Genomic DNA, 27,817 nt, shown 5'->3' on the forward strand with positions numbered 1-27,817 from the left:
ACCTCTTGGTGCAAAACAGACCTTTTTCGCAGCAGTCATAGTCAAAGCAGGTGTTGCTAATGACATTAACGATGGCTCTGACAGTCAGCCAGCATGCACAACACCAGGACCCTGAAGCGGCAACATCTAGATGGAATTCAAGCTGTCATTAATTTTATTCTTTACACCTGTGATATTCCTACAGTGACATGTCCGAGTGTGTGCTGTGAAAAGAGTGTTGTCCCTTTAGGACAGCACATTTCACAACAGGTGTCATTACAGTAGCAGCAGCCATTGTCACTGAGGACGTCACTTAATTTTGTATACATCTGCTGGCCTCTTAGCCTGCTATGTTATTATGAATGTATTATTAGTATTATTATGATTACAAATCATTTATTTATCACATTTGCAGGTTTATCTGTGTATTAAATCTGACAAATATTGTTTCTCTGCTAGTCCAGAATATACAGTGCACACACAGTCACCCATTCTTTAAAGAAAATAATCATTTCATGCTGCAAAATGTAGAGCTTAATACCGAAACCTCTTTATGGTTTCAATAAATGTTGTTGCACCACTAGAGGGCAGTGTGGACTAAATGAAACTCGACCGTAAGATTTGTTCTTTGGGAGAGTTTTTCCTCAACTCAAATCTCTTTTTCACTTTTCTCATTATCTGCAGAGAACTGACAAGATATCTCTCCCTTAGACTTACTGTTGATTTTATTTTATTGATATCACTCTTTATATATTTTTCCAGAAGCATCTCATACACAGCATGTTTGTTTTTCATTGGTTGCATTAATTATGGACATGAGTGATTGAATTGCTGACATCTTGGGAATTTATCTGAGAGGAGCTGTAGGAAGAGAAGTGTGTGTGTGTGTGTGTGTGTGTGTGTGTGTGTGTGTGTGTGTGTGTGTGTTTGTGGCTCCATCTCTTGTGTAGGAGGCTACTCCCTGACAGTAGAATGGATCACCTCCAAAGATATTAAGCAGTAAAGGTTGCCCTCTTTGGTGAATAAGAGCAGGGGTTACACACACACACACACACACACACACACACACACACGCACACACACACACACACACACACACACACACACACACACACACACTCGCCTGCCCTTATGACAGATGTCTCCACTTTATAGATCTCAATCGATGCAACCAGGTCAACTTCTCCACATGCTTGAATCATGTCTAAATGAATAGTGGACACCATCCTCCAATATGAGTTCAGGACAAATCTACCAGTTCATGTATCTCAGATATGGGTGGTGATAGCCTAGTGGTCTGGTGGTACGCCTTCCAAAGTTCAATACCAGGGTACCCCTAAGCAAGGTACTTTACCCTGCGTTGCTCTAGGGAGAATGTCCCTGTACTTAGTTCACTGTAAGTCACTCTGGATAAGAGCTTCTGTAATGTAATAATATGGCTGCTTTCCTTTCCTCTGCTTTGACATGCAGAACACTACATTACAGTCCTGTGGGGCAAAACACTTGATCAAAGAAAGACACCTGTGAGGAGATGTGAGAAGTGTTTACAAAGCTCATGCGACAACACGCGAATCTTCGAATGACAACAGCAAGTCATGGAACCTGGAAGCAGATGAGCTGCAAGATTGATATCTGTTGAGAACGAGTAGAGGAAGTCTGAGTGGGCACTTCATTATCAAGGAACTCCTCCCTCAACAAACCTCCACAAGCAACCTCCGCTCCTCTAAAAAAACTTTGCTCCACCCCCCCAGGACCAAGCGCCGCACCATGGGCGATCGGGCCTTCTGCTCAGCCGCTCCTCACCTGTGGAATTCCCTCCCAGAACACCTGGGGGCTCCACAGACCACCGACTCCTTCAAGAAGAGCCTAAAAACCTTTCTTTTCAAAAAAGCCTTTCCTTAACCTCTTATGTCTGTTGTCGTTGTTGTTATTGTTGTTGTTGTTGTTGTTGTTGTTTTTGTTGTTGTCCTGCATTTTAGTGTCTTGAAATTGCTTTTAGCTTTGAAAGGCGCTTTATAAATACAATTTATTGTTATTATTATTATTATTATTATTATTATTATTATTATTATTATTATTATTATTATTATTATTATTATTATTATTATTATTATTATCAAGTTTGCCAAAATCAATCAATCATAAAGTTTCCAATAAGTCTAAACTGAGGCTGGTTGTTACAGTAGGAATGAAACATTTGGAGATTGTTGCCCAGAAACAGACATGCTTATCAAGAATGAATCATGTCAAGACATTGTGGCATGTGGGCTGAGGCCGACGTTCCCACGGGTCTTATAGTAAAAATGTTACAGATGTGAAGTATGCAGAGTTATAGATTTACTGTACAGTATATTGTCTGATAAGTGCACAGTATCAATGAGAATAGCCAGAGGTGGACAGTACATTTATTCAAATACTGTACTTAAGTACAATTTTGAGGTACTTGTACTTTACATTTTCTGCTACTTTATACTTCGACGTCACTACAATTTAAAGGCAAATATTATACATATAGTATAATATACTTTGAAGATAAATATAAAATATAAACAACAACTCATTCATCATGTATTATTATAGGTTAGGATAAACTTTACTGCTCCCTTGGTGAAATTCACAAGCTATCCAGCAGCTAATCCAATAATAATAATAATAATAATAATATATCATTCTGAAATGGGCTGTGTTACAGAATGAGTACTTTTACTTTTGATACTTTAAGTATATTTTGATTCTAATACTTTTGTATCTTTCCTTAAGTATTTCCCCTAACAAGTATTTCTTTCCCATACTGTATGTACCTTTAATATCATCTTAGTATTATAATGTCTGTTTTCATTCACATTATTGTTGCAGCTCTACATTAAAGATATATTCTGTTTACACTTACAAACAATTGTTGCAACAATGTTCTGTTGGTTTCAACGATGCTCGGCTGCGCAGAATCTGTTAAAACGTCACATGACATACTTATTTATGTAAAAGTTTCATGGATGAAAAACCTTTCAACTATTGACCTGCAAGCCACACTCACAACTCACGAATGTCTGGACTGGATCCACAGAACTACCTTCTAATGAAGCAACAGTGAGTAAAGCTTCTCTGTCAGGTTGGATTATAAACCCTGAAGTATATTTTACATTGCGTATGAGAAGAATGTGAATAGGCAGCTGTTGTATTGGCCAGAAACAGGCATGGGTACTTTCAGTTTATATCGACAGGAACAAAAAGGAAATGAGCTCAATTTATGTTTTTGCCACCTGTCACAATGTTCTCTCTCACTTTCTATACAGTTTATGTTGGCCGCTGCTGTAGTTCCCAACATCTGCGGTGTATAATCTACTGGTAAAGATGTTTGGCCCGGACTGTGTGTGTGTGCTTGTGTTTATTACAATGATATCCTAATAAGAACAGTTTTAACCACTTTTCCACAAATCTTGACCACTTCGAGAATACGAGAATACATTCCTGCACGGAAGCAGCTTGATTCATTTAAAGCATTTTCCTCTTCCATATCAACTTTACATGTATATGTGTCAACAACAAACATTCATAGATTTCACTGAACTAAACACTTTTTTTTACAAAATATTTTAAAGTGAAACTTCAAAGTATGCCTAATATATTCACAAGGGGTTAGTTTATCCTTAGATAGGCCATTAACATATTAAAACGGCTGTAATCGACGTTTTTACAATAACAATGTGAAAGTGGTTGCTCCTACTGAGAATTATCACCTGAATCTGTAGCTCCCTTCGGCTTTACGGAGCTTTGTAGTGAGTTTCAGCTCATTGTTTAGATGTCCGGCCCACAGCTGTAATAGTTTACTTTTACTGCTCTCATAGCGTTCTTTCCATCTCCAACCAAGCGGAAGACAGACTTAGTTTGCGACTAGCTAGTGAACATAGTGGAGTATTTAGTAGCGAAAGAGATTTCCCTCAGGAAATATTAAACTGACTGTGGTCAGGTGAACACAAACACGACTCCAAAGGAATGATGATGTTGTTCTGTAACGCCTGGATGAGTAAATAAGCCACTAACAATCGTTGTATATGATAATATGTACCATCCCATTAGAAATAGAAATGGAAGGAGATCTGTATACAATAATACTCTTAGCCCAATTTTCAAACAAATCACACAAATTTGGCCATTTATCAGCACCTGGAAACTGTCGACAGTCGCAAAAGATCTAAGAAATGGAAAGAATCACCTATAAGTTGAGTAAATGGGTTATCAAGCCATTTAATTTAATGGATCCTTTATATACTACATACATTAATAAACCTGAAATGTCCTTATACTCACTTACAACAAGATGAAAGTGTATTTTAGGCATTTATTAGGGGTTTATATGCTTATAATAAAATAAATACTTCCCCTGTAGCTTTGAGCATTTATGGCAGCATACTTTAGGTCGGTGGTAGTTTCTCTGCTGTTTTAGTCTCACTGTGACTGGGCATGCTCTGTAATACAATAAAGAAGATGAAAAAAAAGGAATAACTGATTCAGAGTGATGGATGACTCACTCAGCGTGTGCTTATGAATGAGATATACATGATTACTGTGTTATACATGATTATACATATATATTTTGTTAGAAATATTCTGCATACTGGTGATGTATAAAGCCTGGTGCTGTCTGATAATGATTAACACGTAATCATTGCAATAGGATATACTTTTATTTATGACAGATACAAAGAAAATACAAGATGACGTAAGCTTAATATAAATCAATGTAAAGTAATTGATTAAATACAATATGTGTCCAGGTTACAGACAAAAAGAGTTTGAACTCAGCGACTCTCAGTTAGTCATCGACGAACCTGTATCAATTATACAATATACAATATACAGCAGTTAGATGATGGTCCCCTTCTTTCATTATCGTTTAGCTCCTGAAAACATCAGTTATAAACATTTACTATACAACACATTTAAGTTTTACCTGGTAAAATGTTGGTAGTTTTGGCGTAGACTGAACTCACATGAATGTCAGAATAAAATACTTCTATATACTATAGGAAAATTAAACAATTTTGCTTTAATGGTAACAATTTTGAGGGGTTTTTAATTGAATACTAATTTGTAGTTCAAGCAATATCCATCTAAAATGAGTTACAGAGTGCTTTACGGGAACATGTTATATACAAGACAAATACAATGATAAGTAATTAAGTCAAATGTAATTATTATACAAGGAAACATTGATTTTAAACATGGGGTCTTTACAGAAAAAGTTCCCAATGAAAGAAGTTTAGGAACTTAAACAAAACAGTTGTTGGTCAGTCTAAGGACCCTGACATGTGAGTGTTCACTTTCAACATCCGTTGCCAGATTCAAGAAGTGCATAATGCAACAAATGTTTTGTTTTTTTTAAACAGATGCGTATACTTTGAAGATCACTCACTGGAGTCCGGTCTTTTTCTTTTCCAGAAGTCCAGATGGAAAGAACAGTCAACAACACTCAATTAAAGTAGATTTATGTTTCAGGTGGGATCATTGTCAACATCGCGCTCCTCTGGGTTACTCCCCTTACTCACCAATCCCTGTTAATGCATCTACTGGCATTCTCACTGCTTCCTCTCTGTTACAGACATCCTGGGATATTGCCCGAAGCTGCAGGTTTTTCGGGAACTCCATGCTAAATCTTCCACTGCGGTCCTTTACAAAATTCCTACATCACCAAGACAGGCAACGTCGCCTTGATGCGGGGACCTGTTGTGGGACTTCGCACAACAATCTCATTATCCTGTGGGCCTACAGCCATTATTAGTGGTAACAGAGCCAAATGAATAAAATGTGCAAATGCCAGATGTCTTTTGTCTCAGAAGTCCTTTAACAGTCCCAAGAAAGTAAGTTAAAGTCATTTTAACATCCAGGCTAATGTTTAACTAACGGGAAATTAAGAATGTACTTGAATGAAAATTCCACTAATAACACGTAAACAGCAAATCATCATTAAACTGTATTTGTTTGTGTTGTATGCCTGTAGACACAAAAGCTGTGTCAACCTGCTGTGCACTGACTTAAGCTAGCAATTAATTGAAAAATAATTTATTGCAGGCATACTTATTCAAAGCAGTCTCAATTTTTCCTATAGTTAGGAAGTTATGTTTTCTGTTTGGGTTGTATGACCCGATTTTCATGAAACTTGATGCAAGAGTGTAACACAGGGGCAGAGGAAGAATCACTCTCTCTCCAAATGCCCATCTGGTTGTTTTAATGCGTTACTGTGTCTGCTCATGTTTACCTGTTTGGTTTAAGACCAAATTCATTAACAAGACTTACCTTGTCTTTGAAGTAAGGATTTGATTTAATGGTCTATCTGGACAAAAGGGTTCGGTCCCACAGATGGACCAAGAACTCTAAACTTGAACCGTCCCTCGCCAAAAAAAACGAGATGTTGAGGTGATGAATTTAAGACGTCCAAGTTTAGATGGTAATAAGTTCAAAGAGCAGGACACTAATTTATCAAACAGGCAGATTGCTGTTTAGTTGAATATTTTCCAAATGAGATTCAGCCAAGTGTATTAGATTCCCAACATGATACCATAAATCTAAGGGTGGACACATGCAAACACCCTTACATAAACACATAAAGATATCTGAGGTCATTAACTGCGTGGCATTTATCAAAGGAAAATTAAAGACAGTCAACTTTACACGCAGTCTTGTCCTGTACTAAAGGAGCATAATACAAATTGAAGCCATGGATGGAGGATCTGATGAATTAAATAAGCTTATTAATGTCCATTTCTCACACATATCCGTCAGTCTGGACAACGTGTACACTCTAGGGACAGTGTCTCCATTGTCACTTATGCCAATTTGGAGTTCGTATCTGAAAAGCATGAATCATAGCCCATTATTGTGATGAATTTTTAGGACTTTGTCACTCGGAGTGAGATGCCTCTTTTCCTCTGTGCAGCTGTAGTTAGTCAGAGAGGAAGAAAAGACAGGTTGAATACATCTCTTTACAAACCTCCCCACTTCACGTTTCCTCCAAAACATCTTGTTGACAGAATGACAAAAGAGGTTCTTGATGCTTCAACTGCTCTGCCTATACATACTCTTCATTCTCACTTTCTGTTCATGCTATGACTCATCATCTCTTATGCAGAGAGAGGAGGGGAGTGTTGGAGGCGGGTGGGGTTGTCCCAGTTTATTGTGACATAAATGCGCTTTAATGCAGAACGTCACCATGAGGCCCAATGGGAGGGGACAGTAGAACTGCGGGTGGTCAGTCATGTTTGAAAGCCTGAGGTGGTGTGTGTTGTCTTGACTGTAGAGACATCTACATACAGTAGCCCCCATCCCGTCTTTGCATACATTATAATTAGCAATGCTGACAGATGCTAACTGACGGGTTTGTTATCTTCTTATTGTTGATTTACATGCTGAAGTAAATAAGTTACTGAACACTGCTGAGTCATTGTTTGATGTAATTTGCTGTGTGTTTTACATCTGTTGTTTATTACTTTTTCCTGAAATGTTTTTTTTCAATTATGATTTTTGTTGTGTTTCCTTCACATACATAAAAAAGGCAGTCCAATGCATTTTACAAATGAATATTTACAAAGAATATATCTATATATCTATAGATATAGATATATAAATAAATAATAATAATAAATAAAGACTAGCAGATATAAATAAATAGCAGAGACAAATAAAATACAAATTGTTAAAGGTACATTACATTACAAAGCTACAACAACAGTAGTGATATTTACTGCATACAAACTAAATATGCACATATATACGCATACACATATCCTGTAAACAAACATACTGTACATACGCATGTAGACATATAAAAATAACTAATGATCTGAAAGGAAACTATTTTCTGCCATCTCATTTTGGATTAAACAAAAATTCTTCATTCAAATAGTTTTTATAGTTTATACCTTTTGGGTAATTCACTCAGAGAAGATTGATATGAAGCCGTAGTCTGCAGCCTGTTAGTTTAGCTCAGCACAACGAGTGGAAACAAGGGAAACAGCTATCCTGGCTGTGTCTAAAGCTAAAGAATACCTACCAACGCCTCTAAAGTGAACTAATCAACATATTATATCTTGTTTTCTTAATCTAGATGAAAACCAAAGTGTTAAATAAATTAAAAAATCCAAATGCTTTTAGTAACTATGCTAAGCTAAGCTATGCTAACCTCTCCTGTATGTAGCTTCATATTGAATGGAAATATATTTTCTTTCTCTGTCTTCAAAATGTATCTTTAAAGCTTTTCCTCTCCGCTATTGTAGAGACAGACACATACTAAGTTATATATATGCCTACCTGTTTTGGTTTTGTATTCTGAATATGTTTAGATTATCACAACAATACAGAATTTGTTCATTAAGATGTTGTGGTTTTAGAGAGGAATTGTATGTGATGGTGTGGATTTAAGAAGAATAAATTAAGATCTACTAAGAGAAACCAATGTTTGGCAAGAATGATGGTGTGCACGTGTGTATGAGTCCGAATGTTGCTCCCCAATGTTCAAATATCATTAAATTACAATTATCCTTGAAACAGGCCAAGAAACACACAAACTCTTAATAATACATTGAAAACTGTGAGAGATGAAAATAAGTCCTTTGTGTGAATGATTGTGTCGTGAAAGATGACATCAGGCTGAAGATGGAAGATGAAGAAAGAGAGGTGGTGCGAAGGAAGAAGCTGGGGTCAGAATGTGTCTGGTTTTCTATTAATTGCCTTTGTCCTACAGTATATCTGTTGTGTTGACAAAAGTGTCATAATCTTCATCTCCATGGCCAGAATCCACATGTGCTACATCAGGAGGCTCAGACCAGCACATTCTCACATCCCTTAGCTCCATGAATCAGTCCATGTTGTGGTTCTTCCTTTTCAGCAGATAATATACTGTCTCCAAATCCATTTGTGAATGTGAAACAGATGCTGAGGTGATGCATCAAAGTTGGCAGTCAGCTGTGGTTCATGATTCACAGATGTGTCTGTGTTTTGATGTTTCAATCAATAGAAAAAAACTTACAAATAAAGTTAAATTATTGCATTTACCAGCTTCACAGGACTTGTACCGTATCCATTCTGACCTTTTCAATTTATGGTTTTACAGGATGTGAGAAAACTTGCCAAAGATGTCACGAGCAGTGCAGCTTAGTAATATTTACTTATTGCGAAATATGTGTTCTTTCAATCCAAGAGAGGCACGAGAGTATTATGCGTAATTCTTTAATAAAGCAGTGGCTTTTACAAGGAGTGGTAAAATACTATTTAATAAAAGCATGCCCATTTTGAAGCAAACGGTCCCCAGAGCACAGAGGGAAGATCATATCAAGCTACCAGCAGGATCATTTTTAAATCAATGACAGAGCAAGTTTAAGCAACATTTCTCTCACGTAGATGGTGAAAGAAATTCATAAAGAGGGGAAAGTACAACAGTTTCTCCATCTGGCCATCACACCTTTTGTGCCAACATTTAAGGATGTATTTACATTGTGAAGGTGTCTTCCATTAATAAGGAAATGTCATGGTTTTGAGTTTCAGTCGGTTTATTCATGTATTCAGTTTGCTTGTTTACACCGAGTGTGTGGCCACTCCCATCTTCCTGCCCTCCCGTCAGCAGATTCACTTCACCTGCTCATCCTCCCCATTCCTTTGTAAACTCCCTGTTTACCACTTCCACAAACTCTCTGCTAGATTATCTTTGTTTAGTGTTTTGACCCTGCCTGTGTATTTCAGATACCACTTCGACTGCCTGGATTCTTTGCATCCTGAGTGAAGACTCTTTGCTGTTTACACCTGCTTCTGAGTTGTGCTCTTTGCTTCTTTGAATTGTGACAGAAATATGATAGTGTTTTTAGAAACCCAAAATCAAATCAAATCAAATGTATTTGTATAGCCCAATATCACAAATTATACATTTGTCTCAGTGTGCTTTACAGACTGTACAGGTTACGACACCCTCTGTCCTTAGACCCTCGCATCGCACAAGGAAAAACTTCCTAAAAGAAACCCCATAATTAAAGGTGAAAAATGGAAGAAACCTCAGGGAGAGCAACTGAGGAGGGATCCCTCTCCCAGGACAGACAGACGTGCAATAGTGTTGTGTGTACAGAATAAACAACATAGTACAAATACAACATTTGACAGAAATTGTGTTGTGTTGAAAAAAAAAAAGAAAGTATGGATGAATCCAGGAAAATGTCAAAAAGGCTTCCCGGTGTCCAGCAGGACCAGGTCAGCAGGCGCAGCCACGATTCCTGATCCTGACGTAAACTTTATCAGTGGCAACCTGCCACATGAGAGACAGACACTCCGGGGATGATGCCCCGGATGATGAGTTAGTAACATACATTTACATAAATGCATACAGATAGAGAGGGAGAAGAAGAGAGGGAGGGGAGGAGAGAGGAAGCGAAGGAAGAGAGCAGGGAGGTGTCCCCCGGCAGTCTAAGCCTATAGCAGCATAACTAGGGGCTGATCCAGGGCAAACCTGAGCCAGCCCTAACTATAAGCTTTATCAAAAAGGAAAGTCTTTAGCCTACGCTTAAATGTGGAGAGTGTGTCTGCCTCCCGAACACAAACTGGAAGCTGGTTCCACTGGAGAGGAGCTTGATAGCTGAAGGCTCTGGCTCCCATTGTACTCTTAGAAACTCTAGGAACCACAAGTAACCCTGCAGTCTGGGAGCGTAATGCTCTAGTTGGTTTATAAGGTACTATGAGATCTTTAAGATATGCTGGAGCCTGACCATTAATTGCTTTGTAAGTCAGGAGAAGGATTTTGAATTCTATTCTGTATTTTACTGGGAGCCAGTGCAGAGCAGCTAAGACAGGAGTAATATGATCCCGTTTCCTTGTTCTTGTCAATACACGTGCCGCTGCATTTTGGATCAACTGAAGAGTCTTAAGCGACTTTTTGGGACAACCTGATAACAATGAGTTGTAGTAATCCAGCCTTGAAGTAACAAATGCATGGACTAGTTTTTCTGCATCATTTTGAGACAGAATGTGTCTTATTTTTGCAATGTTACGTAGATGAAAGACGGCAGTCCTTGAGATTTGTTTTATGTGGGAGTTAAACGAAAGATCTTGATCAAAGATGACGCCAAGATTCCTTACGGTGGTGCTGGAGGCCAAATTAATGCCAATAGAAGGTCATTGGTAACTTTCACCAGTGCCGTCTCTGTGCTATGATGAACTCTAAATCCAGATTGAAAAACCTCAAATAAACTATTATGTAAAAAGTCACACAACTGTTTTGCGACTGCTTTCTCAAGGATTTTAGCGAGAAAGGGAAGGTTAGATATCGGCCTATAGTTGGCTAAAACCTCTGGATCAAGACCAGGCTTTTTAAGAAGTGGTTTTATTACAGCTACTTTAAAGGATTTTGGTATGTAGCCAGATAATAGAGACAGGTTGATCATATTTAATAACGAGGTGTTAATTAAGGGTAGAACTTCTTCAAACAGTTTGTTGGAATCGGGTCTAAAAGACAGGTTGATGGTTTAGACGATGAGATTGTTGAAGTTAGTTGGTTAAGGTTGATTGGAGTAAAACAGTCTAGATATATTTCAGGAGTTACTACTAGAATAGAAGCTCTGTAGAGCTGTGGCTCTCTGTCAGCCTGGCTACAGTGCTGAAAAGAAACCTGGGGTTGTTCTTATTTTCTTCTATTAAGGAAGAGTAATAAGCTGCTCTGCATTACGGAGAGCCTTCTTGTACGTTTTAAGATGATCTAACCAGACTAAACGAGATTCTTCCAATTTAGTGGAACGCCATTTACTTTCAAGATTTCTCGACTTCTATTTTAGTTTGCGGATTTGTAAATTAAGCCATGGAGCTTTCTTTTTCTGTTTTATGATCTTCTTCTTTAGAGGAGCGACAGAGTCGAGTGTTATTCGCAGTGAGGCTGCAGCGCTATCAACAAGATGATTAATTTGGGAGGGACTAAAGTTAGCATTGGAGTCCTCCGTTATATTGATATTGAGTCCTGGTATTGAATTAAGTGCTGATGGAATCACTTCCTTAAATTTAGTCACAGCACTTTCAGATAGACATCGAGCGTAGGATGTTCTGCCTACTGGCTTGTAGTCCAGTAACAGGATTTCAAAAGTCTGATAAAAGAGGATTATGTGGACACACTGGAAAAAGGAACTGAAAGACTTGTACTTGAATACCCCTGATGTATATCATATTGGCTTCTGTACTCATGGCTAAAACAAGCAATGAAAGTGGATTTCACACTGACCCCCTCACTTTAAAATCATATGTTATAATGCCTTGCTATAATAAGGGAGGAAAATGTGTGACGGACTCATTCTAAACATGCTAATGTGAAATAGTTGCTTACAAATCTCTTTACTTCCACATTATTATGTAATCCTGTGGCCTTGACGTGAAGATGGGCCCTGTCTCTAAAGTTCACCTTTATTATTTTAGTTTATATTGCACTAAAATGCTGCATTAAATAAAATTGTGTTTCATCAAATTACCACAAACTGAATTCTTGCGCCAGGGCCCACAGCCCGCAGACCAGAACCAGCAGTCACTTTATTTCGTTGAGCAGTAGCAAATTTAGTGGTATAATATGCAAGTTTTATTTTGCATTAAAAGACCAATAAGTGTATTATCTACATCATATTATATTATCTGTGTGCACATGGCAAACATAAACAATCAAAGTGGATATTCAATCATGTTCAGACCACTTTGGTACAGACTGGACGTCTCCAACTGCACAAAAGGGCTCAAAGGGTGGAAAGTGTGTGACGCACTCATTCTACGCACATAACACACAAAACAGTTGCTTACAACTCGATCTTGTTCTGTATCTTCTATCAACTTGTCACTCTTCTTTTTAATTCCGTATCTTACTACGTGTACACCCACTTTGATTGGCTGTTTGGAGAAAACAAGATCAAGTAAGGATGCCCTTTCACAACAGGACTTCTCTTCCACACCGCAGGCAGAGACCACTGGATGCCTGCTCTTCTTCTCCCCAGTAAAGAGTAATGCACAGTGCCATCTCATCCAGTTCTCAGTCAGTGTTGTGCTGAATTAAAACTGAATGCTCCCCACTGATCACCAGGGATAGCAAACAGGAACTTGTCACGATGTTTGATCTTCACAAACAGATTGGGAGGACCCGATGGTAATGGTACATTGTGAGGAATTATGAACCTCGGATCAATAAGAAAAAGGGAGGATAATTTTACCCAGACTAGATCAAAACAAGCAGGTACTGACAGATCTGAACAGAAAACACGTTAAATCTAAATAAATATAATAAGCTAAGTACAAAAGGTTGATGTTTTTCGTACGGGTTAAACCAACGAGATACCGTACGTGTTGATTAGCCATTTCCCTGAGAACTATTCCAAGTGGCTATAAACACAAAAGCTTGAGCCTTAAGAAAAGACATCAAATGTACATCTTAGGATCTGAGAAAGCGATCTTTGAACTTCATCCCACTATGCTTCTCTGTCACTCTCTTCTAAATCGGCATGAGCAGCTAATGACAAAACTGTCCAACTTAAGAGCAAGACACAGACTTTGAGGTGGTTTTGCCTCTTTTTGTGGTCCTTTGTGTCTCTTTCCTTTGAGTCTCTTTGATGCAATCTTGTATATCTTTGTGGTTGGTATATGTATCTTCGAGTTACATTTCAAAGATGAAGGCCAGTGGTGCCCCGACACTTTGGGCCTCTGGTCCGGTGCCTGGTAGGTCCGCTCAGTAATTTTCAGGAATACACCAGGATTAAACTTTGGCCAGTCCATCACCAGAAAGGAGACAGACTCTATTCACTTATGCTAGACAATCACACACCCACATGTCTAGGGTATGTCTGGGCACAGAGGAGATCACTGTTGAGATTTAATTTAGGCATCCGAGAGGTGACTCCGTGTTTCCTTCTATCCCTCTTTCATCTTCCATCTTTGCCATGTTCCAATCTCCTCCGCTTGAATTTCAGATACCAAATGATGATGCACCAAGGGGTCTGACAAGTGATTCTTTTAAACTTTAGTATGAAAATAACCGTGAAGCCCTGTCTTTCCCTCCGCAGATGCCCTTTTGCGTCACCAGCCATGTTTGCTGAGGTTTCCGTCTGAGATGAGGAGACTTTCTCTTCCTGATGTTTCCCCTGCAAAGACATTTCTGTCACCGGGGTAATTTCCCAAGACGAGACAAAGCGTTGTAGGTTACACAAACATCCATAACCTACAACATCTCCTGAAAGCACAAAAGGGTGTTCACCGGCTGGAGACGGAGATGAAAGGAGAGATGAGAGGGGGATGTTGGGACCTCAAAGGCCAGATGGAAAATACCAGAATTTATTTTTCTTCTAAAGAAAGATTTGTTGCAATATTAAATGTTAGTAAGGATGAGATACAGTCTCTCTGCCAGTAAAATACACACACGCACACTGATAAATGGCACGTAGGCTCATACGTTGCACCTGATGTTCTTTGTCATTGAAAAGAAAAGTATTAGTTGTCTGCTTTAACCTCGCCGGATACTATAATAGAATTTTCAAGATAATAACATTTGAGGAGAAACCAAGACCTTACATTTTGTTCCAAATTCGAACGAATGAAGGCAGCAGGAATGATGTCATTGCTAATACGATAAGCCAAAGCAGTTGTCTTAATACTGTGAAACCTGTGACGGCAAATGGTGACTCAGATCGAGTAAAACAAAAAGTCGTGACCGTAGAGAAAGAAACACAAAAATTTACATTCTACTCAAATCTTAAACATGAAAACTGTTTAAGCAGTCCTGGTACAGGATATTATCACTTTGCCCTCCATTAGTAATACATTATAGATGAATAAACCAGGCTTAAGCTCATTTAATGATTCTTTATATTGCATCCTTTACAGTATATGTGCATTTTCTATGCTGTGCTCAAGCCACAGAGGACTCAACATGGTGTGATAAGATCTCAGCCCACATGACCATCTACTGTTAAAAATATAAAAAGTGTAATTTATCTGACAAAGAAACTTTTGGACAACAGCGTACAAACAAAATGCATGAATCAGTTTGGGAAAAACTATCCAGATTGAACAAGAATTGTATGTTGGTTAATTCAGTGGCTGTGACCCCTAATATCAAACAGAAGGCGTCATGCAGCATGTCTCTAAGAAGCGCTCTCGTCTGGCCGGCTGATCGATAGACACAACGTGACTCAGCTCCAGGAGACTCTTGAAGGATGGACCAACAGAAAAAGCAAATCTAAGGGAGAAGGGAAGAAAATAGAAGAGAAATGTTTGCAAAATGTGTACAAAAATATGCAGCAATCTTTTAAATGGCTCAAAAAGACGTATTGATTGTAAATTTGGGAATCATTTGAAATTAGGTTACCAGTCTTTGATCTTTAATGCAACTGATTAATACAACATTATCTTCCCGTTACAAATAAAAAGTTGGATTCATGAGCAACAAAAACAAACCATTGCTCAAGTAAACACACTCCGGGGTTATGTTGCTATGGTCTTAGAGCCAGATGGCTTAGCTTAGCATAAATACTTAAACACAGGGGGAAACAGTTTCACATTATATATATCCCTTGTTTTGTGTGGAAAAATGTGAAAAACAAGAGTTTGTGGTGCAGCGTTATTTATTATTACAGAATGTTTTTTAATTTAGCATTTTAAGATGCTCGGTTATTATTACAAACAAAACAAAACTCTGACGTCCAATGCAAACCGCTTTATCTGGCTAAATGACTCGGTTAAAAGCAGTTTTCACACAAATATGTCGCCCAATATATTATATTGTGTGCATGTACTGCATTATATCGTGTTGTCTATTCATATAGAGAGACACTCAACTGTATAGATCACACTCAGTGATATACTTCTGTTTCAGGCGATGCATTTTAAAATGTCTTTCTTGTTGCATTGCATTATTCATCTTCTCATAACAGTTGCCATTTACCCGACTTCCTGAAGTGAGATGTTTATGGTCGACCCTTTTTCGACCTGTTCATCAATACATAATGAGGCTTTTCATTGGGCTTGCACTGATGGGGATTACATGTAACATTGTAGTGTTTTATATAACTTCTGATGTCAACTAGTACAATGACATGACAAACAATGAGGACAACGACAAACAGAGAAACCCTAGACTCTCGTCGTTATACTGCACATATAAGAAAACAAATCGCTAACTAATTATTTATTATTGATAAGACACCTTAAAAAACAGTTAAGATGGCCCGCTGACTAAATGATCAGAGTGTGAGTCAAGCAGTTCTGACAAAGTTAGTACAACCTTTTAACAGTCCCACAATGCAACGTGATGTAATAGATGTGAAAAAATACAGTCGACAGTAAAGCTGTCGGCGATGACGGAAAGAGATGTCCAACATCTCAGTTTGGGACAATTCAATTGGGAAAAGTGAATGAGTGATTTCGGACACACTCCCATAGCCGGTCAGTGACGAGCTCACGGAATTAAAGTAATACAATAAAAAACGGCAATAAAACCCATAAAACCGAAACTAGAAAGATTTCTTTTGGAGCATTTGATAAATACTTCAGATGTTGAAGTAGCCAAAACAAATAAATGAAAGATTGTAATATCCCATTATACTTTAGTTCCCATATTCTAAGACAAACCTGTGTGTTTTGACAATTACAAACCACTAAAATAACAGCTTGCAGTGATTGTGAAAGAGGGCTTTAGTAACAGAGAATGCTTGATCAGCGTCAGGAGGTCAGACATTCAGCCCGATCGGTGTCAAAACACCTTTGAACCACAGACAGAGTAATGGCACTCCTTTTATCCCTGTCCATCGTCACTTAATAACAAGACTTGACAATGTGATTTGATTATTTGACACAAGGTAAAACAAAAGTTACAAGATTGCCAATACATCTTTCAGTTTATGACACATATGTACTTTAGAAGTATTATGTAATTCAGTGTTAAAATTCTAAAATGATCTGGTGGTCCACCCCCTTAGTTTACGGAGTCACCGTAGAACCCCAGGAGGTATTTAATATGCAAGACGAAATGTCTCTCAAATAACAATTTGTTCTGGTAAACACATTAAAGTAAAGTAGTCCTGGTTGTGGTTAGGTTTTGGAAACAAAAAAGGACTTTGCCTAAGGTTTGGAAAACAAAAATAGGGGTTTCGGTCATATATCAATATGTTAAAAACATCAATCATTTCAATGTTATACCAAAACCAATATCTTAAGCATTATTATTAAAATATTTCAACATGCTGGAATGCTGCGGGGAAAATAAATGAAGTACGTTGTCAACTTGTGTTCATTGTTTCCTCATTGGGTTAATTAAGAAAAGTAACTGGGGTGGCATATTTCTCTTGACACGTATTTAGTGTTAAAACTAAGTAGAACACAGAGTGCTGTAAGAACCCTAAAACCCCGACCTTAATGAATAGTTATTTTTAATGCTTTTTGGTCGAGATGCCTGAAATGAGCTTCTGTGGTTAACACAAGCATGAAGGAAAACTTCACTCCCAAAATGATCAATTACTCACCCTGAATTATCCTTGAATTCTTGAATAAAACGTTGTTTTTCTCGCATTGCCTCCACGGTAAACGGAGAATCTAAAAACGGCAATAAATTCTTGATGAATTGAAGTAAATGTGGGATGTAGTTACCAACAGCGAAACTGTATAAAATAATCTGTTTACAAACTCTCACACAACTCGTGCAGTAAAATACAAGTGTTATTTATCCAGTCAAATGCTCAATACTTCCCAAACACATATATCTTCGCTAAAACCTTATTATTTCACACTGCTACAGTTCTTTGTTACTTGTTGTTATTTCCCTTTTCCCAATTCATTTTAGCTGAACGTCACGATCCCCCTGAGTTGATTGCAGAGTTATTCAGATCACCTGTTGCACAGGCTCCTAATTAAGAATTGAGAGCAGCTTGGTGATCTTATCTACTCGGTGGTGAAGTTGAATTCATGCGACTGTTGTATATTTCGCCTAACTGCACTATATGTGACTATCTTGCTAAACGAAACGCGTTGGTGTCATAAACTTTTGTTTGCCACAGAGTTTATTTTCTGCAATAATCCAAAAGAAAATCCCATCGGCATTTTGTCATGGGAACCAGGGTGATGCTAGTTTCCTCCTCCTTGCAGCACTCTATAAAAGGTCATTTCTTGAAGATCTCATTAGCGCTTTATTGGTTGTTTTCTGTATTTTAATATATTATAGCGATATTGTTTTAATATCATACTTTCTTGGTTTCTTGAATTGGTGATGCATTTTGTTTTGTTTTTGAGTGCACTAGTTTCAAGGACAGTCTTGCAAATGTTAGTTTCCAACAGAGCTAATACATTAAAGACAGACATTACTTTATGTATACGCTGGCATGTATCACAATGAGATTATTTCTAAAAGATCTGACTGCGCAATACATCAGTAACATTCATAGCAATCACAAATTGCAGATTACAAATTGTCGTGCAGTAGAGGGCAAAAGTTAACTGCCATATTCAATTGTCACTGAGGATAACTTTCAGATCTAATTTCAGTAAAGCTGAAGAAGCCCAGACACTGATAACCGAACAGACCTCTGGCTCAAACTTTTTAAAAATCCTTATAGTGACTGTTACGATTGCGTACAAACTGTAATTTGGAGTAAAATTTTGTTACTCTTTTTCAGGGTAAAGAAAATCTGTTGCATACTGAATGAAGTTGCTTTTGTTTCACATCACTTCCTCTGCAACTACAGTAAATACATTTATGTTCCTTCCCCTAAAATGCCTACATGTCAATTCACGTCTTTGGTGAACTCCCTTGCATTATTATATTATTATTGTTGTCTTAAGTGTGTCTCAATTCAGCCTTTCAAGTGCAAAGTGGAACACCTACACCACAGTGATGTCCTTTGACACTGATAAGTACGCAGGGTGAGACTGCACATGACTTGTATCGCATGAATCCTCTTGAAGAGTAGAGATACCTCCCACTCTACACCCTGTGCACCCTTTACACGGCTTTCTGCAAGACATTTATAACCACTGAGTGTTTAAACGATGTGAAGTAGGTTAGGTCAGAAGAGGCTTTGTATATCAAAAACAAAGATCCACTGTTTTCTATGATCTACTCCTCTTCAGTTATAGTTATATTTCTATCTGGAGTAAGATGGGAAGGAAATAGTCATCAATCGGGGAAACTATTCAGATTTAATTAACATTGCTTTCTTCAATTGGAAATCGACATCATATTTTATATCTTTCACAAAAAGTGTAAAGAATAATGGACTAATTAGATGTACATAAATCAGCGATATGTTGTAGAGCATGATAAAGGAACATGCACTGAACCTCCGTGTGTTTGGGAAGCCTTTTTGACATTATCCTGGATTCATCTTTTTTTTTTTTTATCCAATCATCAGTTCTGTCAAATACATTTGATTTGATTTGTGATTGCAAATTTCCATTACATTTTTTCTATTGTCCAGTTTCTTGTCATGTTATCTAAAAGTGGTTTAGCTTGAAACATATATTTTACAGTAGTTTGAAGCTGTCAGAATTCTTCAAGACCTCCACCTCCCACTTTCTTTACAACTGCATGTATCTTTGTAACACCGAGTTACATTATGACAATAGAGTACTGTGTGTGTGTGCTCTTGTATCAAAGCTCATAAAATGCCCCACGTTTAAATCAAATTCCTTGATAGAAATGTTGTGGTCTCACGGTTCACAGCTGGAGATGATGAGTAATAAGCCCAGTATTTCTTTCATGAAACCACAGAAACTTTGGCAATTTTACAGCTTAGGTTTTTATTTGAAGTGATCACACTGGTTGCAAAGTGCCTAATTTCCAAGCCCTACGGTGTACTCTACAATTACAATAAAGGCTGAAAACAGCAGTCGTCCTATGAAGTTTTTTTTATTGTTAAACTGCGAAAACAATATTGGACAACCATATTTCATGCTAGTGATTACAAATCGGAAACAGTTTTAAACCAAATGGTAATGAAATGTAAATGTGATATCAAACAAGGAAACTGGATTCAAAAAGTATTGACTGGCTGCCACATCAGGTCAATCGTGCCAGGAAGAAACAAAGGTAACTCCTGTGAAAATTGGTAATAAATCCCCATAGAAAGTACAACACAGTAATTAATCTAGAAAGATATACACACAGTCAACAAGGGTAAAGCCGGAGATAATCTCGCCTTTAATTACGCGCTCTCGTGTGCATGGCGCTGTATCCTGCGACTGTTTGAAACGTTGCTTGTGCACGCCCTCAGAAATTAACGTGTCCAATAATTGCTTTTCTCCACGTTAAAGCTGCGTGTATAAGAACGTAGTGAGAATGTCTTAGGAGTTTGGAGGGTGGTTGTTGTTTTAAAATCGAGTGAGCTGGGGGAAAAAAATTAAAAAGTCTAAACAATTCATCGAGCTAAGCTAACGTTAGCTTACAGGTAAGTTCTGCCAGCAAATCGATGGTCATTTGCTAGAAAGGAGAAGTCTAGTATAACGTCATATCTGATAGGAATGATGGCCACAACTATTTTGCTCACTAAAAAACCTCTGTACAGGTATTTTTGGCTTCAAAGACAAATTTGATACTAATGCTCTTTAACCATCTGTTCACATTCTTCGTTTCCTTATCTTGTTTTCTATCAACACTTTTTATTTTCTGCCTTCTCTCTCTCTCTCTCTCAACATTTTTCCTTCTCCCATTTGTTGTTTTATGGTCTCTCAAGATATTTGTTCACTTTGGCTTTTCCTCCATTTCCTTTTCTCTGTACATTTTAAAGGGAGTCAGTTTTGATCTGCACAACTCTGCAACAGACATGCCAGTGCAAAGGTCTCAAGTGTCCGAAGAAAACAAATAATAATTGAGAACAATATGCTGCATTTATGTGCATACGTGATTATGTTACTGATTGTGTGTTCTTCTGTTTGTGTGCACCTATTATTTATGCGAGTATGCAGTACGCCACAAACAATATCTTGTTTCATGCGAGAGGTCAGGTTGGCCTGCTCTGTCATCAGGACGAGCAGGATTTAACGGGAATACAGCACACCCTGACCACGTGACTAGGGAGAATGGTACCCAGGAAAAAAAGAGGATGATGGGAATTGTGTCTTTTCCGTGTCACATACCATAACCAGATAATATACTTAGTGTACTTACAGTGTAACTGGTACACCACAGAGCTCTATGAATAAACTTGAACAACTGTAAAGGATCAGTTACCTCTCAGGAATGAGGGCTTACTGTAACGCCAGTTTTTCCCAACAGACAGATTAACAAGAACGTGACATCCTGCGTGCAAACTCTTGAAGACCCAGAAGTAGAAGTGTCAAAAAACTGGTAGCATCAGCCATTTCTCAATTAACCTCTTATTTAATAGAAGTAGTTTCTTTATTCATTGTGAACTTTGTGAGGAAGGTCAGTTCTTTTCTCTCTGTGCGTGTGCCGACATGGCTAACCTGCAGGTCTTTCAGGTGTGTCCAGCCTCTTTTTCACTTTCATGAAAGCGGGTTAACTGGCTTTGGATTAAACCTGGGACCTTTAACCAAATGCGTAAAAGACAATACAGATATGTATATATATAATAGATCGGTCCAATGCAAAAAGGCTGACCATGCATGCTTCAAAAAATAAATAAAAATCCTTTCTGGAGGTGGCTGCCTACAAATAACTAGCTGCTTTCTGTAATCCCTCCAACAGGGTCACATGGAGTATGTCTGTCAGAGGATTATTACATCAGCCTGATCTGCTACATAATGTCTGGACTGTTTTTTGCATTTCTTCAGTCATTTGTTCATAGTTCAAATTAGGACAAACACTGGCCTCTCATCAGATCACAAAGTTGTGGATTAGCTTTCTTGATTGGGTTTTAATAAAACCTTTGTGTAAGTGTAGCGAGCAAATGTCATCTGGGAATTTAGCTGTCGTACATTATGGTTTAAGTACTACAGTTCTTCGGAAGAACGGGTTCCCAGACGATGGCTGCAGCTACAGTAACTGATCCATGTTAGAGTGCATTTTCCGCAAAGTGATGGTTAGGCCTTTTCTACAGAATATAAAGTCTTCTAGGAATTAATTAATATTTTTGATCTACTACTAATTGTATTCATTGGAGGATATTTCAGTTGTGTTTCTATTTAGAAACTGTTCCTGTACTTCTTATCTCTTACATTTTGAATGTCCTTTTCCATGCTTGACATATGGATGCATGCTGGCACAAGAAAGCATACTTTCCAATGTAATCCAATACAAAGCCATACCATTTATTCTCCCAGAGGAAATTCCATTTACAAAGCTCTTGCTCTCTCAAACATTTACAAACACTGTGCTGATGCAATCTCATTGTTCTCTCCCTTTCTCCCATGTCAGCTGTGTGTTGAGTGGATGTGACCCTGCAGAAAAATGATGTTAGTATCAATTGCTCCCACAGGGAACAACATCTGGGAAGAGCTCCTTTGCATTCAAACATACTGTGTGAGTTGAGCAAATGGACCCTGGATATAGAAATGCAATACAACAGTCAGGTTAGTTGTCTTGACCGTCAGAGGAGACATTGGATCAGATGATGAGGCATGACTAATCATGTGTGGATTCCAAAGAAGAGAGGGATACTGTATGAGTGGGGTGCTGAGATCATGGGCTACTGTCAGGATGCTATCAATGGCATGGGATTCATTTAGCTCCTCCAGTACTGGGTAATGGCTCAGCACAGTTTTCTAGACTTTCTGTCTTCTCTTCAACTCTCTAAAGTAAGTAAACATGGTAAATCTGCAGTCCTGGAAATTGGAAATCGGGAGACACTGGAGCATCCTGTCTAAACAAACAAATTCCACAGTGTTGCCTCATTTGTTTTACGAGACTCCTCTAAACCAACAAACTATCCGCCGAAGCTTTTCCTCGTCACCCCTTTTATCGGCTTGCATCTTTGCGTTACATACAGCTGTGTTGTCAGCATTTTATAACGGGAATAAAACTTAAAATTATTGGTGTACTTAATACTGGGCCTGCATTGACTGCTGGAATAAATTAATTTACTCAGGGCCATTGGATTTGCTTATTGTAGTGTAGTAAGGAAATGTAGTATTATAGTGTTTAATATTAAAAGCTTCAGTTGGTAACTTAAAAAAAACAAAACTTTTAATCATATTTGCTGAAGCTGTCACTTCATATGCTGACAGTAGTGCATGAGACAGATCATCTTTAATCTCTCTCCCCCCAGTGCTCTCAATGCTTATCAGAATGAAAACAGCCAATCAGAGCAGAGGAGTCTCTAACACAGCTCGTGAACTCCCATCAAGCTGTCAAACTAGGCAGCGCTGAACAAATATGAATCAAAATGTTGTTACTGTATTGCACATTTCTCGTCCGCCAAATGTTTTCAGAAACATATTTTAGTGTACCGTTTGGATTTAAAATGAGAAAGTTTGCTTCGGCCAGTCACAACTTTTTCACATTGAGTACAGCTTTGAGGAACTTTTGCAAATTCCCACTGTTGACCAATAGCAAGCCATATTGACATTGCTGACCTTTGAAGGAACAGAGACAGTTGAGAAAGTTAACTTATTACTATAACTTACAGTAGCTATTAGCTGCGGTGTTCTGTTCACTTTTATTAACCACCTCTTACAGATATTTAAATGCTCCACAAATGAGGAATGATTCACACACGGGAGACGGGATGATGTGAATGCATTGTCTGTAGAATAAACTAGAATAAACTCCACCTGCACTCCACTACACATGTAATGTTAGTTTTGCAGGTACAGCGGTTTACCAATGAACTCACCAAGTCATTAAGCTTCTACAATGACATAATTTATGGTATTACCAGGTGTTTGTTATTGTTTACAAGTTTATTGTATTTTCTGCTGTCAGTTTAATCCTCTCGTAATTTTGAGTATTTATTGTGAATGCTCTGATTAATAAATAATGCTTTGTTTGGAATGATAGTTTTGTTTACTTTGACTAGAAGCATTGTACAATGAGTTCCAGGCGCTGTGGATTTTTGATGCGTTCTGTGAATATTTATTTTTCCCTGACCCGCTGGAAATCCCCCGTCAGAAACTCATGTGCACGCACAATTTGATTCTCACAAACACACTAAAATCTATCGTAAGGCAAATGATGTCACTGGTACAGGCAACGTAACTTTTAAAAAGGTGGTCCTCTTTTATTATTATCATAAATCTCATTTAAATCTCATTTACATCAACACTGTGATTATTGTACTGTAAATTCTCTTATTCTGTCTATTCTTGTACTAATTGTTGTTTTTGCTGTGAAGCACTTTGGGCTGCAATTCTTGTATGAAAGGTGCTATACAAATAAAGCTTATTATTATTATTATTATTATTATTATTATAAAAAAATTATTCACAAATGACTTCAGTGATTTACAAAATGTTCTGAGAAATTGGTTTTTCACATTTAGAGTCAGTCACACTTAAGAAATCTGCTGGAGTGCACATTTATAATGAATCAAGTATACCTCATTTTATAATATATGCTCACATAATCAGGAGCCAAAATATATGTCCACTATTGCCAAAAGTAACAGACCTAAGAAGCATTCAAAACATGAACGAATGTGTTAAATCTTCCACAATTGGCAGTAACCGTGCTTTTTGCTGGTTTGCTGGTTTTTGCTGGTATGCTAATTTGTCCAAAAAACTAAAATACTTCCATTCTGCTTTGTTTGAACAAATTGGTTGTTTCAATAAGGTGAATCCACAAACGAGTCACATGAATCTGTGTTTACACTTCCAGGAAGTATGGATGCTTCAATACAGACCTATCGAAGAGGAGGATATTGTGCTCTAACAGGAAGTGTCACGTCAAGACAAAACCAGATTATTAGGCAGATACGCACCAGATGTGAAGACATCTTCAACCCTTTATGTGGAAGAACATAGTTATCACCTTCATATAACTAATGCAGAAGACCGACCTCTGAATTCTAGTGAGTCATTAAGCAGACAACCTAAATGACTAAGTATTCAGGGAAACTGATTAACTATACAGTCATGTGTAATTCAGCTTTGGCAATCATGTAGCCATAACATTCATTCTTTCAGAGAGAGAGCGAGAGAGCGAGAGAGCGAGAGAGAGAGAGAGAACTGGATGTATGTCGGTCCAGCTCCCTGTACTTCCTCAAACAATTTGCCACAGTGATCTTCCAAACTGAAGTAAATTTATTGCTTCGAGTTAAAACAAGCTTAGCAGTCAAAGCTGCAAACTGCCCTCACACTGGAGACGTGCATTCCACTGGGAGCCTTTAAAGCTTTATTGTGTGATGTTTTTCATTATTCGTGTAACTGTTTTTAATTCCTTGGCCTTGTGTAGTTGTGTTGTTCTTGTGAATGTTTCGTTCTCAGGTCTCTGTTGAATAAAATTATCTAAATCTCAACGAGACTGCCTGATAAAATAAAGAGTAAAGAAAAAAAAAAAGTTTTTAATGGATCTGTGTTTAAATTTACACTCACCAAGGGACTGTGGTAAAATGAGATCAGGCAGCATCTCTGCTTAAAAGGAAATAATGTAATTGAGAGACAGAGAATACATGAACTCATCAGTATGTGTTGAAATAGCTGAAATTGTCCCTTTTACTGACACAGGGAAAAACAACAGGTCATTTCAGTGTAATTTCATATTCAGCTGCTATTATCCAAAGGGACAGGCCCTGCAGAGGCTGTTTCCACAGGTCACTTAGTGATGTACAGTAGATGCACTTGGGAGGTAAACATTACGTATGAGTTGTGACGACACTTTTACAACATAGCATCTGAATGTGTCTCACCTACCGAGATGGTTTGCGCAATCAGCTTTCAATCTGTCTTGGATGCGTTTGAGCTCTTGTGATATCTGAAAGCTATCAATTTGGCTCATGATACACAAAGTGCAAATGGGGTCTCAAATTTGTAATGGGGTTTATGCACTGCAAACTTACTTTGATATCCCTGTCTCTGTAGTTGTCAACAGACAGAGCTTGCTTGGTTGCACTTCTGTTTTTCCTTATATTACACTAATACACAAACATCCTCGTCATCAGATATGTGGCTTCAACCACATTTTTTTTAAATCTATGTATCTTGTTTGTTTGTCATTTTCTCTCCCATTGATCTAAATGCAGATGTCACTTAGGTCGCTGTTTCTAATGGGAATAAAAATGGGCGTCGGTCACGACGAACGCTTGTTTATCCCGTGTAGGGTTTTATAGTAGACGAGAACTGATGCCGTATCTGGGACACCGACAGAAAGACTATACATACCAATAGGAGCACAGAGCGCTCTTCCCCACACAACTGTAAACATGATTAAACTGAAAGAAGAATGATATTGGTGCTGGTGGTCACAGTCGTTTTTGTTTTTTTCGAACACAAGACAGCCAGTCTCATACAAACCGCTTCGGTTTGTTTAACTTCTTGTTCCTCGAAGTCAGTTTCTTGCACCTCCTGTACTTGACATCATACGCATTATGAAAGATGGCAAGCTTTGATCAGTCGGGGATCAACTTGTAGTCTGTTATGTTTCTCGGAAAAGTCATAGCAAGAAATGAATGACTATTTGTCTATATTTGTCTAATCTGACACATTGTAACAGACAATAAGATACATTCATTGTGTGGTCTGAATTTGCTGTAACACTGACCAAATTAGCGGAATTTGTGAACAAAGTGCTTGTTCTTCAAGCCCCAATAACAGGCCTGTAATGGCAGGAAGGGCACGGAGGTGCATTTAATCACATTAACAACAGCTGCACTCAATATAAATTCACCAGAGACAGGTCTCACAAGCACAGTTCAATGAGACACTACAATGGAATGGAACCGTCGTTAACGTTATTTTTTCTACACCTGAACTTTTCCTGCTCTAACAAGTAAAAATGTTCAGTGCGGTACGGAAGCTTTTGCATTCCTCGTGTTTCTTCACTCATTAATTCACATTTTTCCGTTCACTTGTGATGTAGAGAACATATAAAATGAATTGTGTCACTAATATTACTTCACATATAATCCTGTGGTACAGAGGTGCCCTAACGAGGAAGACTGTCCTCAGTTCATTCTGGGTTTCAGTTGTTTCTGTATAATCATGCACGGCTGCAACAGAAACTCACAGCAAAAGTCGGTCATCCTAATTGTCTAAGCCATACTAAGCCCCTCGTCAACAGACGATAAAAATGTTAAATCAGCCAAAAAGAAGTGGTAAAACAGTGCTCTCCAACAACTAGTGGCGACTCAGTGCCAAAGGTCTCTACAGTCATTGCTCACTACACAAATCCCACTTACACTGAGTAAAGTAAAGTAAAGTAATATTCCTGAGAAGTGAGCTAGAAATAATAGGCCTAGTAAAGAAAATCATCAATCATGCTGTTTGTCAAATATTGTGCATTTGAATGTGATTTGCATGTCTCCATCCTTGATTATGTGAGACTCACAGCGTGAGCGGCTTGACTTAGAGTCTGTTATATGTGTAGGGCTTCACCTAAATTGCCCTTAGCATGTGTTTTTCTAGTTGCGGTAAGTAAGGAGTTTAAGGTTGGCAGCCAGATGGAGATTGCACAACTTGTGCAGACCACAGCCCAGTCGCCATCAACTACAATAACACAAAAGACAGGCTCTTTTATGTGAAGACACAAAGTGTTAAAGAACACTACTTTCACTCTCAGTCCAACTTCTTTGACTCCAAATGTTAATAACAAACATGTGTATCTTACATGGAGGAAATTGTTTTACTTTACATTTATGGATTTTATCCAACCAGGAGGGGAGGAGTAGTGTGGGGTATTAGATTGCAATTATTAAAATAATAATAATAACAAGGTATTGCATTTCATACGGACTTGTAACTTGTGTTCAGT

At 38.0% G+C, this 27,817-nt stretch overlaps 2 long non-coding RNA genes across 2 annotated transcripts; one reads left to right on the top strand and one right to left on the bottom strand.

Moving 5' to 3' along the window:
• Positions 1-2,968: 2,968 nt before the first annotated feature.
• LOC115003811 (uncharacterized) lies at positions 2,969-5,738 on the top strand. Its single transcript, XR_003831708.1, has 3 exons — positions 2,969-3,066; positions 5,367-5,475; positions 5,579-5,738. It is a non-coding gene; the product is annotated as an uncharacterized LOC115003811 (long non-coding RNA).
• Positions 5,739-14,295: 8,557 nt separating this feature from the next.
• LOC115003655 (uncharacterized) lies at positions 14,296-17,763 on the bottom strand. Its single transcript, XR_003831682.1, has 2 exons — positions 17,487-17,763; positions 14,296-15,205 (listed from the first exon to the last, which is right to left on the bottom strand). It is a non-coding gene; the product is annotated as an uncharacterized LOC115003655 (long non-coding RNA).
• Positions 17,764-27,817: the final 10,054 nt, after the last annotated feature.

Source organism: Cottoperca gobio, chromosome 24 (genome assembly GCF_900634415.1).
Source record: "Cottoperca gobio chromosome 24, fCotGob3.1, whole genome shotgun sequence".
NCBI classification, from domain to species: Eukaryota; Metazoa; Chordata; class Actinopteri; order Perciformes; family Bovichtidae; genus Cottoperca; species Cottoperca gobio.